Below are 23,718 nucleotides of genomic sequence, written 5' to 3' on the forward strand. Positions count from 1 at the left end.
TAAAATGGTTAGATATAAAGTCATAATTCTGAGAACATATCAGTCTTTTTTCCTTCAAAATTGGACTTTAAAACTCGCAATTGCAAGTTTATATCTCATAATTTAAAGAAAAAGTCAGATTTGTGAGAAATTGCGAGATATAAACTCACAATTGCAAGACATAAACTCGCAAAAAGTCAGAATTGTGAGATATAAACTTGCAAATCTTAATTTTTTTCAGAAATGTGAATTAATATCATGCAATTCTGACTTTATAACATGCAATTAAGTTAAGTTAAGTTAGTTAAGTTAAAATGGTTAGATATAAAGTCATAATTCTGAGAACATATCAGTCTTTTTTCCTTCAAAATTGGACTTTAAAACTCGCAATTGCAAGTTTATATCTCATAATTTAAAGAAAATTTTCAGAATTGTGAAATTTTTCAGAATTGTGAGTTAATATCTTGCAATTCTGACTTTATAACATGCAGTTGGGAGTTATTAAGTTAGAAATGTGAGACATAAACTAGCATACTTATACACTAAACTAGACATAATAGTCTTTTTTTTTTACCTCAAAATTGGACTTTAAAACTCACAATTGCAAGTTTATATCTCGCAATTGTGAGAAAAAAAAATCAGAATTGGGTTTTTATCTTGCAATTCTGACTTTATTTTTCCACAACTGTGAGTTTATATTGCAATTTTGAGAAAAAAAGTCAGAACTGTGAGATAAAAAAAGTCTAAAATTTAGTGGTGGAAACAGACTTCCATAATCAAAACCAAATTTTAAAGAACAGAAATATAATATAATATAATATAATATAATATAATATAATATAATATAATATAATATAAAACACAAATTTCCACACTATGGAAGTGCACTTTTCCAAGCCTTCTCATTTTCCCATTTTCTCCTTCATGGTAATTTTACAATGATTAGACTTCCCAACAATGCTGTGCTGTTTTGCACAACCGTGAAGTAAATACACCAGTTCATAAATTTGTACGGGTTCACAGTTTTAACCGGTATATAGGTCACATCAATGCTTTGAAAGAAATTCAAGTCCAAGAAAATTCCTGAGCAAGACTGGCAAGCTGGAAGAGTTTCAGGAAACCTGAGATATTCCAGAAACACAATCTCTATGTTGAGTTGTTGCTTTGGCAAATCTTCCTTCTTTGTCGCTCTGCCTCCATTGTTTTCACGTCACTCCTGTTTGCAATAAACAGCTCGAGAGAGGAATCTAAATCTGGAGCTGGCCAACTTTAAAATCGCTTACGGACAGCCTAATGTCATTCTGTGGAAGCATGTGCTGACGGGATATGTCTACTCTACGGTTTTAAAAAAGCAGTGTTGGTTACATCTATCCAATGTTTACGTTGTGATACGTGATCAGAAACTGCTTAGTAGTCTCTCTCCATAGAGCAGCCAAGAACTGGAAGCAAACACATGGGGAATTATTTGGAAGTTGTGCAACATTCAGTCTGAAACAGTGATCAAGAGCTACTATTCCAACAATCATTCAAAGTTTTATTTATAATATGATACCTCACATTTCAGCCATTTTCTTGAAGGCTCTATTAAACCCCTGAGCATATGATGTTGCAATTTTAAGGAATCACCAAAATTTTGACATCTATTACGGTTCTCCATGTCCTTCACATATCAACACCTGGGGTCTGCAAACAATCTTAAGCCCCCAAACCGACTTTTGGGTGATCTGCTCACTTTATGCAACCCTCTTTATGTAATCTATGGTTAGTTATCTGTCAAAACGTACATTTATGTATAAACCGCACCATCGGTGCAGGGGTGAACCAAATGTCTGTCATGGTGCACTGGTTACTCAAGCGAGTGAGAACGAAAGGCCTCGCCAGAAAGTTCAAGAGAGGAGAACTGTTGTCGGAAAATACTAGTGTTATGTCTCCAAAACACTTTGCCTTCTGGGAATACAGTTACAGGAAGGCATAAATTACAAAGAACAGTTACCTCTGAAAAGTGCTTGGATGTCTTTTTGCTCTCTATATTTTATGCCGCTCTTTTTTCATATTTCTTCGTCCAAACGTCATATTTGGAGGAACTTCCTACCCCTGCTAAAAATATCTCTTGTCAAACCACAGGATGCTTTGCAGACCTGAGAAAAGTACCTTTTATCACGAATCGCAGATGATTTTTAGGAGGAACTGCACTTTTTCGTAAAAGGCATAATTCATCTTGTCTTCTTCTTTTTTACGGGAGTAAAATGTTTTTCCTGTTACGCTCACTTCTTTGATTTTGCCCCACCTCCATTGTCTGATTTCAGACTGTAAAGTTTTTCTTAAGACTCTAACATGAACCTAACAGGCTGAATTGACTGTGGCATTTATTATATAATTGAACTTGGTACAGAGGACAAGGCAATTTGTCTTGAAATAGGATATTACTCTAAAGACATGCTGCGTGCAGGTCAGCGTCTGTGACTCGCTCTGCCTGTAGTGCTGGATCAAATCTTTTAGCTCCTGAAGTGTCTAGTCATCTTATTGTTGACCAGCCAAAGTTTAGTTAGTCTCCATGGTATGCTGTACAGTGGTCATGCACGGAACAAATTCAAGAACACTTGGGAGGCTTCTTAGTTATGCTGTCTCAAAAGCATCTGCAATACAAGAGGAATCTACACTTTATGTGTCTCAAAACTAAAGTCAAAAGTTTACATACATCTTGCAGAATCTGCACATTGTTAATTATTTGACTAAAATAAAAGGGATCATACAAAATGCATGTTATTTTTCAATTAGCACTGACCTGAATAAGATATTTCACATAAAAGACATTTACATATAGTTCACAAGAGAAAATAATAGTTACATTTATAAAAAGTTTACATACACTTGATTCTTAATACTGTGTTGTTACCTGAATGATCCACAGCTGTGTTTTTTGTTTTGTGATGGCTGTTTCTGAGTCCCTTGTTTGTCCTGAACAGTTAAACTGTCCGCTGTTCTTCAGAAAAATCCTTTAGGTCCCACAAATTCAGCATTTTTGTGTATTTAAACCCTTTCCAACAATGATTATATAATTTTGAGAGCCATTTTTTACTCTGAGAACAACTGAGGGACTCATATGCAACTATTACAGAAGGTTCAAACGCTCACTGATGCTCCAGAAGAAAAAAAAAACGATGCATTAAGAGCTTTTTAAATTTGAAGATCAGGGTAAATTTAATTTATTTTGTCTCCTGGGAAACATTGAAGTATCTTCTGTAGTTTCTAAAGGGCAGTACTAAATAATAAATATGATATTTAAGCAAAATAAGAAAAATGTACGCATATTCATTCTGTTCAAAAGTTTCTCTTTTGTGGCTCTTAATGCATTGTGTTTCCTTCTGAAGCATCAGTGAGCGTTTGAACCTTCTGTATATGAGTCCCTCGGTTTTCTTCAGTGTGAAAAGATGGATCTCAAAATCATACAGTCATTGTTAGAAAGGGTTCAAATACACAAAAATGCTGAAAAACCAAAGAATTTGTGGGTCCTGAAGACACCTTTTTCAACATCACTGTTCAGGACAAACAACTATCACAAAACAAAAAAACACAGCTGTGGATCATTCAGGTAACAACACAGTATTAAGAATCAAGCATATGTAAAATGCGAAACTGAGAACTGGAGTAACAATGCTAAAAAATTCAGCTTTGCATCACAAGAATAAACTACATTTCAAAATATATTCAAATTGAAAAGAGTTGGGCTAAATGGGAATATTATTTCACAATATTACTGCTTTTAATGTATCTTTTTACTAAATAAATGCAGCCTCGATGAGCATATGAAATGCACAAAACGTTTTACAAATCTTTTCAATGGGTCTGTGTGAGAGAAACAGCTTCTCCAAAATTCCTTGCCAAGCCTTGTCTTAAACCAAACAAACAATATATCAAACCTGCATGAATGGTTTGCACAATTTAATAATGTTCACTTCACGCTTAGTTCCGCATTCTCAACTGAAGCATTGTTAAGGTTTGGAAAATATTAAATCTGTCTCCATGCACTCAAATCACACCACTTTTCACACTGCAGATGTGCAGATGGACTGCCACACTTCCCACATTCACTACAAAACACCACTGAAAAGCAAAACTAAAACTGCTTCAATAATCATTTTGAACCCAAATTGCATGAGGCGACCTGCTGCAGAATATTTATGTCATTATCGTGTGAGGTCTTGTTTTTCCATCACATTTTAAATTCCCGACCTGAGACGCACATGTGAACGTCTCGCTTTTTGTTGTTGCACATGCTCGCTGCCACTAGAAATTGCCGACTTCTTTGTTTTCCTGACAACAGTCGGAGGGTTCTCGAAAAGACCCCCCAAAGCCCATGTGGTTGTGGTTAGATGCAGTTCTGTCTTCTTTTGGCCAGTAATCACATGTGGAACGATCTCTATCCTCATCTCCATCTCCACACTCAGTAACCAGTTTCTCTATCTGGACCATCTAAATATCTCCCGATATCACTTTTGAGCCTGTAAGCGATAAGGCTAATTAAACCAAACAAAGAAAAGATGTGCGCCGTCTCAGATACACAAACACAAACCCTTGAACAGTCTGAAATCTGCAACGTCTGGCTTCAATATAAAGCAGGCGAAGGAAGTCAAGGTATCTTTAGAAGCGTGTTAAGGAGCACTGGCACTGAATTTAACCGGTGTGATGTCTCTCACCCTGACAACCCCGGAAATTACAAAGAACATGCCCCTCTATAAGTTGTTATACAGAATCCACATTTACGGACGTCCTTTCTTCACATAATACTCGCCTAACTCGAACCATACTCCAACCGCTGGCCTTGGGCCAGATCAACGATGAAGAAAGGGCTTCGACTACTGGAACCTCAACAGAGTAACGGGAGTTTTTTCCAGGAAAATGTCAAGACTGACCACTTGGGCTGCTTCATAAACAGTGACACGTTTACTGCCGAAGGACATGAATGAATGATGGGATGAATGAATGAAAAATCGATCCTGGAGGCACTGACCTCTAGAAAGAGGTTTACAAAAACACCAAATCAGGACAAAGAGATGTTGCCTGGAAACAAATGATTCAGTTAAGCGGAAAATATATTAGATACGTCAACAAGGCGATTTTAACGATAGCCGCAGTTAAAGTATTCTCAGACAAAGAGGTTTTTTCTTTCACATCCAATTTGTTGGCGAGTCAAAGGCTTATGGGGTATCGGATGACCAAGTTTTTCCCTGCGATTTAGCAAGAAAACAGAGCGGGTACAATTTGCATGTCTTGAGTCTTTTTATGTCCTGGAAAGTCCATCTGACTGACAAAAATATTAAAATTCAGAAGCATACTAGATTATAATGGTGGTACAATGTCAAAACACACTATAAAAGAGGCCTGGCATCCAAATGGTTGAATATCCAGCTGTTAGCATTAGAAAATGATTGGTACTGTAGCACTTAAACAGTGCAGAACATTTCCTTTCCCTAGTTAAAATCCTAGAGGTCTGATGAATTATCGTCTCTTCTCCTAATGGGAGAATAAATTAAGAGTTAAAATGACCGCAAATTGTGACAGCACAAAAGAAACGAAATGCTTCGCCTGTAAAATATGCATTGAAAATCCCAAAACAGGCAAACGGTTAACCGCCTACAGGAGGAAAAAACCCAGACTGTGGTTTTGCGGAACCACGTACAATTTCCTATGCAAACCCACATAAACAGTTTCTTGACAATTCATGCCTGACTTCATTACCCGCTACACATCAGTCACGCTGTTTAACACATTTAATGTCTTTCCATAAAAATGAAGAATTAAAATAAGCACAACTTAGCCATGCTGGGAATTTATAGCATTTGTGGGAAAAGTCTTCAAATCCATGAAAATCTCCAAGCACCAAAATGATCCAAATTCATTAATTCAGACAGTTGATTCTTAAACCGTTTTGTTACCTGAATCCGCCATAGCTGTGTGTGTTTTTTTTTTTTTTTTTGGTTTTGTTTAGTGATAGTTGTTTATGAGTCTCTTGTTTGTCCTTAACAGGTAAACTTCCTGCTCTTCTTTCCTTCAGGAAAAATCCTTCAGGTCCCACAAATTCTTTTTTTTTTTTTTTAAGCATTTTTGTGTATTTGAACCCTTTCCAACAATAACTGTATGATTCTGAGATCCATCTTTTCACACTAAGAACAACTGAGGGACTCATATGCAACTATTACAGAAGGTTCAAATGCTCACTGATGCTTCAGAAGGAAACACAATGCATTAAGAGCCAGGGGTGAAAACATTTGAGCAGAATAAAGATTTGTACATTTTTCTTATTTTTCCTAAATATCATATTTTTTCGGAAGCTACAAAAGATAAATATTTCCCAAAAGACAAAACAAGTTACACGATCCAAATTCATTAATTCAAAATGATTCAGATTCATTATATAATCACTTGCTTTGATTTCTTTAAAGCTTGAGCTTTAAAAGGTGCAAAATAAATAAAACCACTGCTACTACTAAAACGATTTTTTTGAAGTTGTGTATATATAAAAAATATTGTAAGAAAATATTATTTCAGTCTGTCTACTTAAAAATTGCATGCTTAATTTAAAGTTACTAGAAGTTTATTGTAACTATTTGTAAAATGTACTGCCAATTTCTGAGTGAAAACTGTTTGTACACCAACTTTTTTAAATACACTTAAAAAAATAATAATACAAAAGCACTTATTTGTAAACAATAAAATAAAATAAAATAAAATTTAAATGTTTACAAATACGTGCTTTTGTATTATTAAGGTGCATTTAATAACGTTTTTCAATGAGGAAGTAAGCTGTTTTCTGGTAATGTGCGAGACTTCCAGTTCATTAGCTGTCGTAAGAGAAATAACAAGAAGAACGGCAAAGTACCGTAAATGGTAAAACTGTTTTCACTAACAACCAATGTGTTCATAATTGGGATAATACAGTAAAATGATATGGTAAGAGACACAAGTTTGCAATACCAAGCAGCAAAACAAGCTGTTTTGTAGAGCTAAAAATATCTGGACGTGAATGAGACCGAAAGCCAGACACATTAAATTTACAAATGGCTGCATCCGTTTTTACCGGAAAAATAAGGAGGATAATTCACAGAATTTTTACAACTTAAGTTTTAAATGTCATGCTTCAGATTCAAATCTGGAAACCACATTTTTACACCTTTCCCAGGGTGTACACACAGGGGTCATGTTGATGCAAAATGTAGTCCCACTCTTGTATTCCTCTTAAATAATCATTAGGCCCACGGTAGTAGTTCCATTAGAACCTACTTAACAGGATAAAGGCACGCACACACACACTCATACACATATGTTGACACAGTACAAAGCCCTATACATCATCAACCTGTGTCTCGACCATCCTGCTTTAATTCTGGCCAAAGCTAACATCTGTTTCTCTTTAGGAAGCCAAATCCTCAGTAGTCTGCATTCGAACTACTGGCACCTTTTCAACACGAAACCCCCCTGAAACCATGGCAGGGGCAAATGAATATTGTCAAAATTACGCTTAAAAAGGATAAGTGTGCGGCAAAGGCAGAGTGACAGCGCTATTTTTCATGCACTTAGAAAGAGCCAAAAGTTTGTCAGTACTGCAGGGGACTGAAACGGGAAGTTAGAGCGCTGGCTATTTTCGGTAATGACTACACTCATCCTCACATTGGGGTCTGTAACGGTATTGTCATAAGAAGGTAAAACAGGAAAACAAATCATTTTAAATAAATGCTGTTCTTTTGAAACTTTTTACATAAACATTCATAAAAAAATTAATCATTAAACCCAAGGTAGTTTCTTATAGTTTTCCAAAAAATATTGAGTGGCACAAATGTACAGATGTTTCAGATGGTGCGGGCTGATTATAACTCTGGTTATAAATCTGATATAATAACATCATTACTCACATAGTGCAGCTGATTGGTTTCTTTTCACGTCAACAGCCAATGAGCTTGCTGCTTAAATTTAAATTACTCAGCAAGTGCTTGTGGTAGCAGCTTCGGCACATTTCAGAAACCCTCCAACTTCCCCAGCTCCACCTGTATAGATCTGCTACAGGATTTTGTGCATGTTATATATGTGACCCTGGACCACAAAACCAGTCATAAGGTTAAATTTTACAAAACTGAGATATATACATCATATGAAAGCTCAATAAACAAGCTTTCTATTGATGTATAGTTTGTTAGGATAGGACAATACTTGGCCGAGATACGTCTATTTGAAAATCTGGAATCTAAGGGTGCAAAAAAATCAAAATACTGAGAAAATCACCTTTAAAGTTGTCCAAATTGAGTTCTTAACAATGCATATTACTAATCAAAAATTACATTTTGATAGGTTTACAGTAGGAATTTTACAAAAAATCTTAATGTAACATGATCTTTACTTAATTTCCTAATGATTTTTGGCATAAAAGAAAAATCAATAATTTTGACCCATACAATGTATTTTTATGCTATTGCTACAAATATACCCCAGCGACTTAAGACTGGTTTTGTGGTCCAGGGTCACATATGGGGGTTATTTCATGTATGTTAAATGTGCAGCAGCAGTATTTCTACATGCTCACAGCAGCATGTCTGTAGATGTATTGACAGCAAAATTGAGCAACTTTGAGTGATTTAGTCTATTAAAATACATGTAGAATCCCCCCAAAATTCAAGATATTTTTAATTTTGTATCAATATCATCTGATATAGTTAATATCACACAAAGAATACCATTTTTTTCTCCTAATATCAGTATGATTGCAAATGCAATATTGATTTTATAAAACAGTTCAATAAACAAAAAGTTAATAAAAATGGGCTTATGTTTTAGACACAAGTTCCTGTTTTTCTGATTTCATCAATTTTATTTATATATTTAAAGTATATTTTTTCGCTAAATCATTTCAAATATCACTATTGATTTTTTTAAAACACCAAAATATGATATATGCATTTGTAATTGCAGGTTAAATGTCTTGCATTAAAAAAGCAACACAAAAGATGATGCATACAGTTGAGGTCAAAAGTTTACACACACACACCTTGCAAAATGTTAATTATTTTACCAAAATAAGAGGGATCATACAAAATCCATGTTTTTTTTTTTTTAATTTAGTACTGACCTGAATAAGATATTTCACGTAAAGGGCATTTACATATAGTCCACAAGAGAAAATAGATGAATTTATAAAAATGACCCTGTTTAAAAGTTTACATATGCTTGATTCTTAATACTGTGTTGTAACTTGAATGTTTCTTTTTTGTCCTGAACAGTTAAACTGCCCGCTGTTCTTCAGAAAAATCCTTAAGGTCCCACAAATTATTTGGTTTTTCAGCATTTTTGTGTATCTGAACCCTTTCCAACAATGACAGTATGATTTTGAGATCCATCTTTTCACACTGAGGACAACTGACAGACTCATATGCAACAATTACAGAAGGTACAAATGCTCACTGATGCTTCAGAAGAAAACATGATGCATTGAGAGCCAGGGTGTGAAAATGTTTGAACAGAATGAATGTGTACATTTTTTTTATTTTGCCTAAATATCATATTTTTTTTTATTAGGTACTGCCATTTAGAACTACAGAAGATACTTACATGTTTCCCAGAAGACAAAATAAATTAAATTTACCCTGATCTTTGTGTGACCTGAAGGATTTTTCTGAAGAACAGCAAACCGTTTAACTGTTCAGGACAAACAAGGGACTCATGAACAACCATCACAAAACAAAAAAAACACTGCTGTGGATCATTCAGGTAACAACACAGTATAAAGAAGCATGTGTATGTAAACTTTTGAACAGATTCTTTTATGTGAAATATCTTATTCAGGTCAGTACTAAATCAAAACAACATGTCTTTTGTATGATACCTTTTATTTCGGTAAAATAATGAACATTTAGCAGATTTTGCAAAGTGTATGCAAACTTTTGACCTCAACTGTACATTTAATAAAAAATTGGCCTCATAAAGGTGAAAATGCCCATAATGTCACGGGAAGAATAAGGGAGGTCTAGGTCCAAATGCAGGGTGAGTGATTTTAATGAAATGAAAACAAACTAAACAAACAAAAAGGCCAACACGGCAACACTAAACATAAACTGAAACACTAAATAAACAAAATCAAGAACTGAATCAAAGGCCAAGGATCTGGGAACACAGAATACAAAACAAGACTAAAGACAATGCAGACATGAAGCAGGAGTGAGAAGTGAGAGTTCTTATAGTCCAGATAGTGAACAGATGTGGGTGATCAGTGCTAATGACAAAGACAGGTGAATGCAATCAGGAAGTGCAGTGCAGGAACAGCGACCTCGGGAGGCTGAGGGAAGACCCACAGCCCCGATCATGACACATAAAAGAAAAAAAATCAATTTAAACTTATTGAAAAAAGGTCATTTCTGTTACTCCTGCAAACTAATTACAGCACAGAATATGAAGAATATAATTTGCATAGCTTTAGAATTTATTTATAAATCCTTTAGAATATAAATTACATTTGAATATTTAAATAGTAGAAAATAGTTGTGTCTGAAGTAACGTTTCAATTAATTGCATTCAATCCCATCACATTTGTCACTGTTTAAATACAATAAAGTCAACATAATTACAGGAATTCAATATTGTATGAACCCACAGTAAAATGAGTTCATAAACATTTAAGGGTCTCAAATTAAAGTTGCTCACATATGATTACTACTGAGATCACATTGCCTGGTCTCATTCTTGCCTTCTTTGTCTCATTTCCTGTCCACTCGCTAATAAATCCTGAGGAGAAATAATAGAAACAAACATCAATTATACGCTAAAGATCTGTTTACAACACAGACAAAGTGATTTCCAGGTAAATGGTCAATTTACGCACAAAGCTCTGTGCAATGTATACAATGAATGAGCTGCCAAGTAATTAAATCAGAATTTTGCCTAAGAAGTATGGCTCTTCCAAGCAGTGCACAAATATTTGGTAAAACAGGATGTTTCTGTCACGCTTTTACAAGTGAGCTGAACATGAACAAACAAACCTTTCACAGCATTGTGCAAATGAGACTAGTTAATAGAAACACATGCCACTCATAACAGCAAATAATGAGCAAGAAACACATCATCTCAGACTTCAACCGTGATTAACAGAAGCTTGGAAGTTTGCGGTAAACATGTAGACAGGATGAGTGGACCTCCACCAAGCCAAAACCTTGAGGCTAATCCACAGCAAAGGGAGACGTGGATCAAACTCCTAATTTTTTGGCAAGTATGTCAACAGTTTTAGCTACCAACATGCTCAGTCACATTCTTTTTGACCTGATCGCTAAAACACATGGATTACAAGATGTTTCAGTGCCCAACTTACAGGTCCGGACAGCTAGAGTTACTGTAAACCTGGATCAAAATGAAATAATGCTAACGCCCAGTTCTACCATTTTTGTGCCAAATTACTTCATCTTTAATTATAGAGAGCTTGTCATCTGCCATGTCTCCCATTAACAAAGCACATATAAAATATTATTAATATAAATTATAGGTAATCATCTAGGAACTTCGAGATTTATATTCACAGCCGCAAACAAAGATGCAAAGAGAGATAATAATTCAAGCCTAAACAAGTTAAATCCCATTTGGTTGAAGGTCTGTTTTACTTTAAGCCCTTCTGTGTTGGTAGCTTTTGTAGTGCTGAAATCGGATCTCAGAAGAGGAAACCAATCGGAACTGGAGCACTTATAAAGGATCACGGAGGTCATTACTATAATTTTAATAAAATGACCTGGCAAAGAAATCAAAGAACCGTGGAAGCTACATTCAATGAAATGTACAGTAAATGAGAACAATGAGAAACTCAAGGCTGTGAAAAAGGAGACACTCCAAAGCCAAGATTATATATATATTTAAAAAAAAGATTAGGTGATGATTCTATAGTAAAATAAAATAAAATAATAGTTCACAATTTTTAAGATAACTTTGATCGCCAACAAAAAAATTGGGAGTAAAAGTAAGGTTGGACCGCATTCAGGACAACATTAAAATAGATAATTTTTGGACTAATTTTAACTAATTACTACTCTAATCATTTTGCTAATTCTGTGATTGTGTCCACGTAAAATAGTTGATCATTTAAAATGTGTGCCAGGGTTTAACAGTGCTAATCTACCTTAAGAGAAGTAACATGATTGACAGTTTTAGATATTTAGACACAAAGTACAAAATTACTGTAACCTGTTTGACCATGTAAGATCAATAACTTCTGATAAATTTAAAATATAAAACCACTTAAAGCGATCAACTTAATTGTACTTGCAGTTATTTCCTCAAATAAACAAATAAATATTTTATATTACATGCATATTAGTGCTGTCAATTAATCGCATCAAAAATAAAAGTTTGTTTAGATAATGTGTGTACTGTGTTTATTTATATGCATATATAAATATATACACATTCATGTACAGTATCTCACAAAAGTGAGTACACCCCTCACATTTCAGCAACCATTTTAGTGTATCTTCTTAAGGGACAATACTATAGAAATGAAACTTGGATATATAGAGTAGTCAATGTGCAGCTTGTATAGCAGTATAGATTTAAGGGGGTTGCGCCACGTCTTTAAAATTCGAACACATAGTTTTCTATGAGTATACGCACACCGGCGGCGCCATTCGGCGTCTGTCCGCGGCGCCCGGCTACGACTCAGGAAGCTGTTCAAATTTCTTCCAAGCCACAGAGCGCCATCTGCATAGTTTTATATTAAATAACATCATACTTGTCTCAAATCGTCCTATTAGATTACAAAAACAAGATACCACTGCTGCAAAATACTACTTACATTAGGTTTACAGCTTGAAAAAAAAATGTAAACCTATATAATTAATTCATATTTTATTTTCTCGAGACATTTTTACACACACAAAGTCCTATGATCTAAAGTCCTATGTAACATTTGCCTGTCGCTATTACATTCACTGTCTTTGACTGCCACCTACTGGATTTACAAGGTCACAACCGTCACTTCAGGTCATTTAAATAACGGTGTAGCGGTGCGCGATGGACGACGAAAAACTGATCGACGAAGTAGGGAAATACCCAGATTTATTTGCAACAAATCATAGATTCTTCAAAGACAACATAAGGAAGTCATCAGCGTGGAGGAAGATTGCCGATGTCATCGTTTTTTTCAAGTAAGAATGTCCAATTTTGTTTACGTACGATCTGAGGTAAAATGTATAGTGAGTAGTTAGCAACAACTGTATGTACAGTAATTGTACAGTACAATCCTAAAATAATGTACAGTACAGGCATTGTCATTTCATAATGTCCTTAAAAATATCAATACTGTTGACCACAAATGACAATTATTTTATTTTAAATACAAACCCTCATGTTGAATTAAGACTCCAATAAACTGCCTCAACAGGAATACGATTATAATTGAAGTTTACAAAGAAATAAGTATACCTTACACAAAAAAAATGAGCTGGCGCGTATAGAATGTGCGCGTCCGGTGTGCGCTACCTCCAGCTGTCCTCGGTGCGACGCGACGTTGCGCTGCGTTTCTCGTCCGGTGTGCGACCCCCTTTACTGTCCTCTGAAAATTACTCAACATACAGCCTTTATTGTCAAAATATCTGGCAACAAAAGTGAGTACACCCTAAGTGATAACAGCAGTATGTTTTTTAACCATGCAAAGCCACATGTCCTATTCATCATGCTTATGTTTTTGTCTGCTTGACAGGACCATACAAACTTGTGTATCTTGTATTAGAGCAGTTAAAATTAGGTGCTTTAAGTACAATTCTTTATACTGACCACTGGATGTTCAACATGGCATCTCATGGTAAAGAACTCTCTGAGGATTTGAGCATTAGAACTGTTGCTCTCCACAAAGATGGCAAAGGCTATCAGTAACATCCTGAAACTGAGTTACTCTACAGTGGTCAGGGTCATACAGAGGTTTTCCAAGATGGGTTCTATTTGGAACAGGCCTCGCAAGGGTCGATCAACGAAGTTGAGTACTTGTTCTGTGCGTCAGGTGCAGAACCTGGCTTCAAAAAACAGACGCATGAGTGCTGCCAGCATTACTTTAAAGGTTTCAGAAGTAGAAGGACAACTTGTCAGTGCTCAGACCATACGCTGCACACTGCAACAAGTCGGTTTGCATAGGCGTCGTCCCAGAAGGAAGCCTCATCTAAAACAGGCTCACAAGAAAGCATGCAAACAGTTTGCTGAAGACAACCTGTCCAAGAGCATGAATCACTGGAACCATGTCCTGTGGTCTGATGAGACTATAAGATAAACTTGTTTGGCTCAGATGGTGTGTGACGATGCCCTAGTAAGGAGTACCAAGAAAATTGTGTCTTGCCTACCGTCACGCATGGTGGTGGTAGCATTATGGTCTGGGGCTGCATGAGTGCTGCTGGTACTGGGGAGCTGCAGTTCATTGAGGGAAACATGGCAGAACATGATGCCTTCCCTCCAGAAACTAGGCCGAACGGCAGTTTTCCAACATGATAACAATCCCAAACACACCTCCAAGATGACAACTGCCTTGCTGAGGAAGCTGAAGGTGAAGGTGATGGGGTGGCCAAGTATGTCTCCAGACCTGAACCCTATTAAACACCTGTGGGGCATCCTCAAGTGTAAAGTGGAGAAGCACCATGTGTCTAATGTCCAGCAGCTCCGTGAGGAGTGGAAGAGAATCCCAGCAACAACCTGAACAGCTCTAGTCAATTCCATGCCGAGGATGATTTAGGCAGTGCTGGATAACAATGGTGCTAACACAATATATTGACACTTTGGACAAGTTCACTTAGGGTGTAAGCACTTTGGTTGCCAGCTATTTTGACAATAATGGCTGTATGTTGAGTTATTTTCAGGAGAAATCTATACTGCTATACAAGCTGCACATTGACTATTCTAAAATATATCCAAGTTTCATTTCTATAGTATTGTCCCTTGAGAAGATATGCTAAAATGGTTGTATATGCATATAAATATACACAGTACACACATGTAAACAAACTTTTATTTTGAAAGTGATTAATTGTGATTAATCAATTTGACAGCATTAACACATACATATGTTTTATTTACATTTTACTTGTGTAAATACAATTTACATGTATATAATTATATTTGCATTTACAAAAAGGCCCTTTAATTCACTATTAAAAGTCTATAGGCTATGCATCTTATTTACACACCACTGAGGGACAAAAAAGGCACTAGGTTCATAGAATGATTCATGCATCTTGCAGAGAGCACTTCACAAATGAATTACAATCTAAGACATTGACCTTTTACTGTAATTTACTTCACTGGCCTTGTGCATTGCCCTGGCACATCATATGCCACAAGGAGGAGAGATTCTTCAAGCTTGGCACTCCAACACAGAGACAATTAGGAAGGAAGCACTATCCACCACAGAGAGTTTCAAGACAAAAAAGGAATTCAAAGCCATCCAAAAACTGTGCTGAGTACTCATAAACAACAGCACTACATTTTAATGGATTACATTACATAACAGTAAATTACAACTTAATTTGGCCTGGAAAGTCCAGAAAGACATCGGGAAAAGAAATGGGAAACTACTGCACATCTCGCTTAGATTTCTGCATGAATACATCTATAAATACCGCAACCTTTCAAGCGCAGCATAATACAGTATCTATAAATAGGAGACTTTTTCCCTTCAGTACACACTGAGGAATCCACAAATGCAAAGATGTGAAATGAACTGAATCAAATGATTTCATATTTAACTCGTTATTGCTTTATTGTAAAAAGTCACGCAATGGTATAATACTGCAAATAAAATAGAGACTGCCTACAGCTTTGGTTTACGGCCGCCTCAGAGAACGAAATGAATTCTTACCAAGCGTGCTCATGATGATATATGAGACTTAACAGATATATATGACATTTATAGCGCTTGTTTGCCAATGCTCTGGCGTATCACAAGATATCCCGCTGTGATACTCCTATACCAGCGTACTTCATTACATATCATGGGCCTAGGACGAAAGCCAGTGTTATCCGCCGGTTGAGATTTAGGACTGCTATATACATTGAATATTAAACCCATTAATTTGGGTTTGTTTAGAGCCACCTGTCAAATGTTATATTCATCCAAACTAACTCTAAACTCTAATCGAACAACTGCTCATATTGGCTTTGCCTCTGGCTCTTTCTGGGTGGAAAAACGTAAGTAATTAAATTCAGAGAACATCAGTCAATGTGTCTATGTCTCAAATAACTACTGCTTGACATCATGCGAAATGAGTTGGATAGCACAGCAAAGAATGTGTTATGCAGAAATGAAGTTTTTAATTTAAAAATGAATCAATAAATCCAGTGGATATTTCTAGATAAAAGCAAATTATGTCTGCTTATCCTTTAACAACATGCTTTGTTAAAATGTTTAACTTAATAAAAATGGCTCTGGGGAGAGAAAGACTATATAATTTTTCTGCTTCTCCAAACAGTGGAGAGAAATTACTGAAGACTGTCCAAAAGAAACGACAAGGCAAATTTCACTTTTATTTACAGCTCTTGAAAGTGCAAGGAAAATGGGTTCACGCTCGAGGCAAGCAACATCACGGTTTCTCAATCATCAGCTTATGCAATGATTTTATCATAGAACAAAACACTTGAATCGCATTAACAGTTTCCTTGTCTTGTGATTGGCCGTCATTTACAGACAGCTGAAGACCTCTGACATAAAGGTCAGGTTGTTCTGGTGACAAAGTGTTTTAGTTAACAGCATCTGCTCTATGTTGTTTTCAAAAAGACTGACAAGAGAACAGTAAGAAACTTACAATAATGGCAGATTTCAATCTACACCCAATGCAATTGCTTACAGGTGGATCGAAACACTTGCCAAGATGGAAATCACCACGGCAGACATAAAAATTTCACCTAAAACTTGTGCATCTGTGTTTTTAAAAAGTGTTAGGGCACAGTGCTAGTTCTGAATAAAAATTAGGTAATGAATATTTAAAGAATAGTTCATTTAAACCTGTATAAGTTTCTTTCGTCTGTGGAAAACAAAGGTAAAAAAAATTCTCAAATTTTGTTTTAATGGTCAAAAAAAAAAAAAAAAAAAAAAATCAAAAGCATGTCTAAATAACTGAAATCATGAAACGTGCACAATTTAATAGCAATTTATTAAAAGTTTAGCTCAAATTTTATTTTTAAGGCCCTATGAAACTCATTTTATTTTTTCACAAATTAATTTATTTTAATGTACACCAGCAACAGCAATTTATTAAAAGTTTAGCAGAAATTTAATTTTTAAGGCCCTATGAAATCCATTTTATTTTCCCCCCATTTATTTTTTCCATTCAAATTTTTTTGGATTTAATTTTTCCATTGTAATGTTTATAGACTCTTTTTTAAAGGTAAATAAAAAAATATTCATTAAAAAGAATGTCTAAAGCATGTTTAATTAAGTGAAATCATTAACAGCAATAAATTAAAAAATTATTTTAAGGCCTTATGTAATCGGTTTTATATTTTCCAAAATTTCTTGAATTTCTTGAAAAAAAAAAATCAAAAAGCATGTCTAATGAACTGAAATCATGAACTGTACACATTTGAACAGATATGTATTACAAGTTTGCAAAAATTTAATTTTTAAGGTCTTTTGAAATCAGTTTTATTTTTTCCCAAATTGATTTTTCTATTTAAATTTTTTTGAATAAATGTTTTCTGTTTTAATATTTTTAGCAATTTATTGAAAGTTTTTAAGGCCCTATAAAATCTTTTTTTTTTTTCTTTTTTTCTTCTTCTTCTTCTTCCATTTTTTAAGTTTGAATGTTTCTACACTTTTTTAACGGTTAAATAAAAAAAGAAAAAAAAAAAAAAACATACACAATGTAACAGCAATTTATTAAAAGTTTAGCAAAAATTACATTTTTAAGGCCCTGTGAAATTCTGTGTGTTCCATTAATGTTTTGGATTCCATTTAATAATCACAAGTATTTTTTTTAAATATTTGTTTCTGTTTTGTATTTACATTTTACATTACTATATCATTACATTTAATAATATATATTTCTGTCACAATTTCTTCAAGTTAAACCTAACCTTTATTTTGACAGGTTGCTGTGAAGACCTTTAAATTTCTGTTTGTATATTACATGACAATAGTTTTTTTAGACTCAATAGAAATGGTAAGAAGCTCATGAAATGACTCTCAGAGCAGTTATAGAGATTAGTTATGTGTTTATGTACTCATTTATTGAGGCAGCAGAGGCTGACATTCCGCGTTTTTAAATAAATTCTAAATACATTTTTATGACTAGATTCCGCGTTTCCACTGCTAATTAATCAGTTCATGACAGCCATTGACTTCCATAGTATGGGAAAAAATTACTACCAGCAACTGTTTGGAATTGGAGTAAATAACAAAATGTAACGTTTTGGGTGAACTGTCCCTTTAATTATCACATGAATAAATATAATATTTTACTGTTATAAATGTGATGTATTGATCAGTAGAACAGGTTTGTAGCACAGCATATATGCATATTCAAGTCAAACTGAAGCATAAACCATAATAATTAGACTAGAAATGTATATAAAAAACATGAACAATTTCAACAGCACATTGAACTGCTTTCTCTTCCAGAAATGTACAGTCTATCTGATTGTGTACAGTACATCTGATCCTGACTCTCAGTTGATGAATGCACAGATAAGAAATTAAATTGGATCCTGCCATAAAATAATTTTTAGATTTTAATAAGCCAAAATTGCAGCTGTAGCACAGTAGATGTATATCAGCAGTGGGAACACATTTGTTAGCATTTTGATTTGTGATTTCACTGGAACGGACAGTGAACCGCAGAATAGCGAAAGGGCAGTAGAGCGCACAGCTGTGTGTGGTAGAAAACATGGCCGCTGTACACCACTGGTGACAAATGCACAATAACTCAGCAAATGACTTACAGATCGCCACACATTATAACACATACAAACACAATGCAAACTTCGGGCTAAGAACTTCAGGACAAAGATTCCTTGACGCCACTTTAAATGACGATGAAAAACAGAGATGTGATAACTTTGGGGATGGATAACAGGAAAAAATGATGCGCAATCAGCAAACGTGAACGAGAGCAAGACCAGAGATCCGAGGCAATTCATACATCACTGAGGAATGCAACACAACAAAAACAACACGTCCTCTCCCCCGCACGCCTGCCAAGATATCCCAAACAGCACTGCAGACTCCCTGTTGCTCAACTGCGCTCTCAGATTGTGCCGAAAAGAGGTCTTCCTCTTTTTTTCCAGTCTACTACTGGAAAAAAACGGGCCTTAAACATCAAGTTTCCCAGGTCCGTCTGATGCCAGGATGGAGAGACACACATTTTACATTCATTTTAGCTGAGAGGGTTCTCAATGAGCTGAGGCATTGAGGTATTTATCCTCAATGACTGGCAGAACTCAAGCAGGGAAGGTTCTGCCAACTGGCAATGTCTCTGAGGGCTAAGATTCAACAGTTATACACGCAAACCCATCCTACAAGTACAACATTTCAAGTGAATTTGCTAAGAAAAGTCTATGGAAACCTAAGGCTACCAAAGGTAGGGGCTCCACGACTAGACAATTAGTTCTGGATCACATAAGATTTATTTGGAAAATTTTCCAAAGAGAGCTGGGTTTTGACAAATTGCATGCTTTGATTTGATTTTGATTCACAAGCTTGCAATCCGATTCAATTTCCAATTAGATTCTATTTGATTATTTTGGATATATATCAGGTATAGTACATGTCAAATTTTCTCAAGGGGAAAAAAACCTCAACTAATGCTGAAAAATATACATGAGAGTCAGCTGGTAGAACATTACTATAATATTGAAGGTTAAAAAAACTGATTTGTATACAAACGCTTACATTTTAATTTAAGAATCAATATTGTTTAGTGAAAATGAGAATCGATTAAAAAAGAGAAATTAATATTTTATTACCAGCCCTATTTCCAATTGTATAATCACCTATATTAATTTTCTGTTAATGTTATTGAGATGAAGGAAGTAGTAGTTCACTAGTAATGGGATTTTAACACAGTGGTAACTTACTGTATACACTGTAAACTAAAATTGTGTTTTTTGACAACTAAAGTGACAAAAACAAATATGTGACCCTGGACCACAAAACCAGTCTTAAGTCGCTGGGGTATATTTGTAGCAATAGCCAAAAATAAATTGCATGGGTCAAAATTTTTGATTTTTCTTTTATGCCAAAAATCATTAAGAAATTAAGTAAAGTTCATGTTCCATGAAGATTTTTTGTAAAATTCCTACTGTAAACATATCAAAATGTAATTTTTGATTTGTAATATGCATTGTTAAGAACCTAATTTGGACAACTTTAAAGGTGATTTTCTCAGTCTTTTTGATTTTTTTGCATCCTCAGATTTCTGATTTCAAATAGATGTATCTCAGTCAAATATTGTCCTATCCTAACAAACCATACATCAATAGAAAGCTTATTTATTGATAGCTTTCATATGATGTATAAATCTCAATTTTGTCAAATTTAACCTTATGACTGGTTTTGTGGTCCAGGGTCACATATAGCCTTTTAAAAAAGTTTGAGGTCAGTAAGTTTGTTTTTTAATTCAGCAAGAATGCATTAGATTTATCAAAAGCAACAGTAAATACATTTATAAAATTACAAAAAACTCTATTTCAGAAAAAGTCTGTTGTGTTCTTATATTCTGTTTGAACTTTGGAATCATTAAAAGAATAAAATATATCACTATCACCACTAAAAATATTAATCAGACTAATAGCTGTTGAAAATTCAGCTTTGCCACCACAGGAATAAAGTACACTTATTGAAGTATTAAAAATATTTTAAATAGAAAATTGTTTTTGAAAAAAAAAAAGCATTCTAAATTGTAATAATATTTCACAATAGTACTGTTTTTACTTTATTTTTTATCAAATAAATGCAGCTTTTATGAGAATTTTTTTTTTAACATTTATGACTGTTATAGCGCCAGCTGTAGTCCAATCTCCTTAAAACTTTGCAATCCTGTTTAGAATCACCGGTGGCATGTGCTCAGCAGGTTTCATGAAGTTTTGAGTTTTCCTTTAGGCTTTATAGGATTTTGGGTACATTTAGAAAGACCCCTTTTTCTAAACGACCTTGTTATACCTTCCCAAAGGGTAAATTTCACTTTTTTTTATCATTAATGACCTAGACAGTCCAGAGAATTATACTGCAGTGTTTTTTTTCCTAATTGAGCGAAAAACCTATAGAACTAGTTTGCAAAAGTAGGCTTTTTACATTTTCTCAATCATTTAACAAACAATTCGATTGACAGCAGTTTTTCTAGAGGTAAAGTTGTCCAGAATGAGGAGTGCTATCATATAATATGAATATTGCGTGTATGTGCAAAAAATTGCACAATGTACAATCGTTTATGCCCTTGAAAAATGCAATAGCGCCCCCCAGTTTCACTCATTCAGGGCCGTGAGTTAAAAAGGCCCACCAACTTTTCACAGTGTTTCAAGTCTCTACGAATTACAGTTTGGTCAGCATGATCAGTTTTACGTAGCTACGCACTTAAACCATTAATTAAAAGAAAAAAGAAAATCTTACTGACCCCAAATTTTGTGTACAGTAGTGCAAGCATCAAAAGTGCAAGATGAGATTTTCTTGCACTTCTTAAATATTAGCAACATTAGCTACATACAAACAAAGAAATGAGGTAATGGGAACTGGTTAAACAGCAACATGGTTTACTGGATATACCACATCAGGCGTCAATTATTCAGGTTGTTGCTTTTTGACCTTCTAATTGCATGAACAAACCATTACCGGCCTAACCATGAGTCTGTATCACTTTGACTAGTGAGACAAAACAGACCACCATTGCTTCTAATTGCTGCAAGAAAATCTGCGATTAATAGCAAAATTAGGTACAACTATGGTCAGGAAATTAACCTTTGCGAACACAAGACAGAGAGAGGAATGGCTATCATTTGTATGTAACACCATAACGTCACTTCACAATAACACGGCATTGCTTTGATGCTTTAAGAGAAACTGTACACTCATAAAAATAACAGTGCTTTAAAAGGTTCTTCACAGCAATGCCATTGACGAACCATTTTTGGTTCCACAAAGAACCATTTAGTCAAAGGTTTTTTAAAGAACTCTCTCTCTTTACCTTTTTATAATCTGAAGAACCTTCTTTTGCCACAAAGCGAAACAGCCTTTTGTGAAACAGAAAGGTCTTCAGATGTTAAAGGTTCCTTATGGAACCATTTAGACAAAAAAGGTTCTTCTATGGCATCGTGAAGCACCTTTATTTTTAAGAGTTTATACGTCTAAAACAGTGTTGGGGGTAACGCATTACAAGTAACGCAAGTTACGTAATAATTTTTCCAAGTAACTCATAATTTTTTAATTGACAAGAAAATATCTGAATTACTTTTTCAAATAAGTAACGCCAGTTACTTCCCCCCCATTTATTAATTAAAAGCTGTCCCTATGTTGAGAGAAATCGTGAGTAAGATGTTACTTTAGTTCTAGAATAAATGTGAATATGCATTAATTCATCTCACTCATTAAAAAAAACAGATACAGTATTCCTCAAAGTGAATCAGTTAAATTCAATAATTAAATATTTTAAATAATACAAATATCCTTTATGCATTTAATCCCACTTTATTAACCGATATCTTTGCTGCCGACCTTCGATGATCCAATTCATCCATAATAATAAGCTAAAATTACTCAAGATAATCTAACATTTTTTTTTTTATTGCTGAAGAGTTTCTTCTGCGGTCTACTGTACAGACGTGAATTTACTTTTCTCCAAGCCTGAGGCTTTTGGTGTAAAAAGGCTTTTACATTTGCCAAAAATAGAACTTTTTTGTATTAAAAACAAACAAGCAAGCCCTGCCCAGATTTAAAATGTAATGCAAAAGTAACGTAACACATTACTTTCCATAAAAAGTAACTAAGTAACGTAATTAGTTACTTTTTTAACCTCAACTCAATATTGTAATGCATTAGTCTTAATCGTAACTTTCCCCAACACTGGTCTAAAATATGATTTAATATAGTTTCACAAGCTTATTGAAATAGTAGTAAAAACATGGTTGCATAATTTATAATCTTTAATCTTTTAAAGCCATTCATAGCTTTTTGTGAGAGATTCGGTGAAGATTTCTTAAATAAAAAGCACAGCTAATGGTCTACTTTACAGATCAATATCATGTTTTCATTATATTCATAAAATCACAAGAGCAAATCTGTCTGAAGCTGACGTAATTTGTTTAGATGTCAATGGGGCGTTGCAATTTTCACCTTGGATAATTTCTTCAAGACTGATAAGTTCATGAACACATCTGAATTCATAGCTAACAGCTGTGTACACACAGCAACACGGCATCACCAACCAGACCTGCGTTGAAAGAAACAGCTTCATGACAAGATGTGGAAAGCAAAGAGAGAAAATTATTAAAGGAGAGCGCTAGAAAACAAATGTCTCTTTCCAGCGCCACTATTTTCATCGGAATTATCGCGGAATCCATCAGGGACTTGTGTAAATTCCAGAGGTTGTTGGGTAATGCATTCAGTTTTCTCCATGCTTTGACTAGCTTGGCTCAACTGATCCCAAATAAACTCTGGCTGCGTCCCAACTAGAATCAGTCACTCGATCTAGAGCGTTCTTGAGCTGGCTGAAAACACTCGGACATTTATTAACTTTTTGGTTTTTGCAGAGGACA

General features: G+C 34.8%; 1 protein-coding gene across 1 annotated transcript in view; it reads right to left on the reverse strand.

Moving 5' to 3' along the window:
- The window catches only part of LOC141292065 (collagen and calcium-binding EGF domain-containing protein 1-like), a 95,123-nt gene that overhangs the window by 58,868 nt on the left and 12,537 nt on the right, over window positions 1-23,718 (reverse strand). The gene's annotated exons all lie outside the window — the stretch shown is intronic.

The sequence above is a fragment of the Garra rufa genome, chromosome 19 (genome assembly GCF_049309525.1).
Source record: "Garra rufa chromosome 19, GarRuf1.0, whole genome shotgun sequence".
Lineage (NCBI taxonomy): Eukaryota > Metazoa > Chordata > Actinopteri > Cypriniformes > Cyprinidae > Garra > Garra rufa.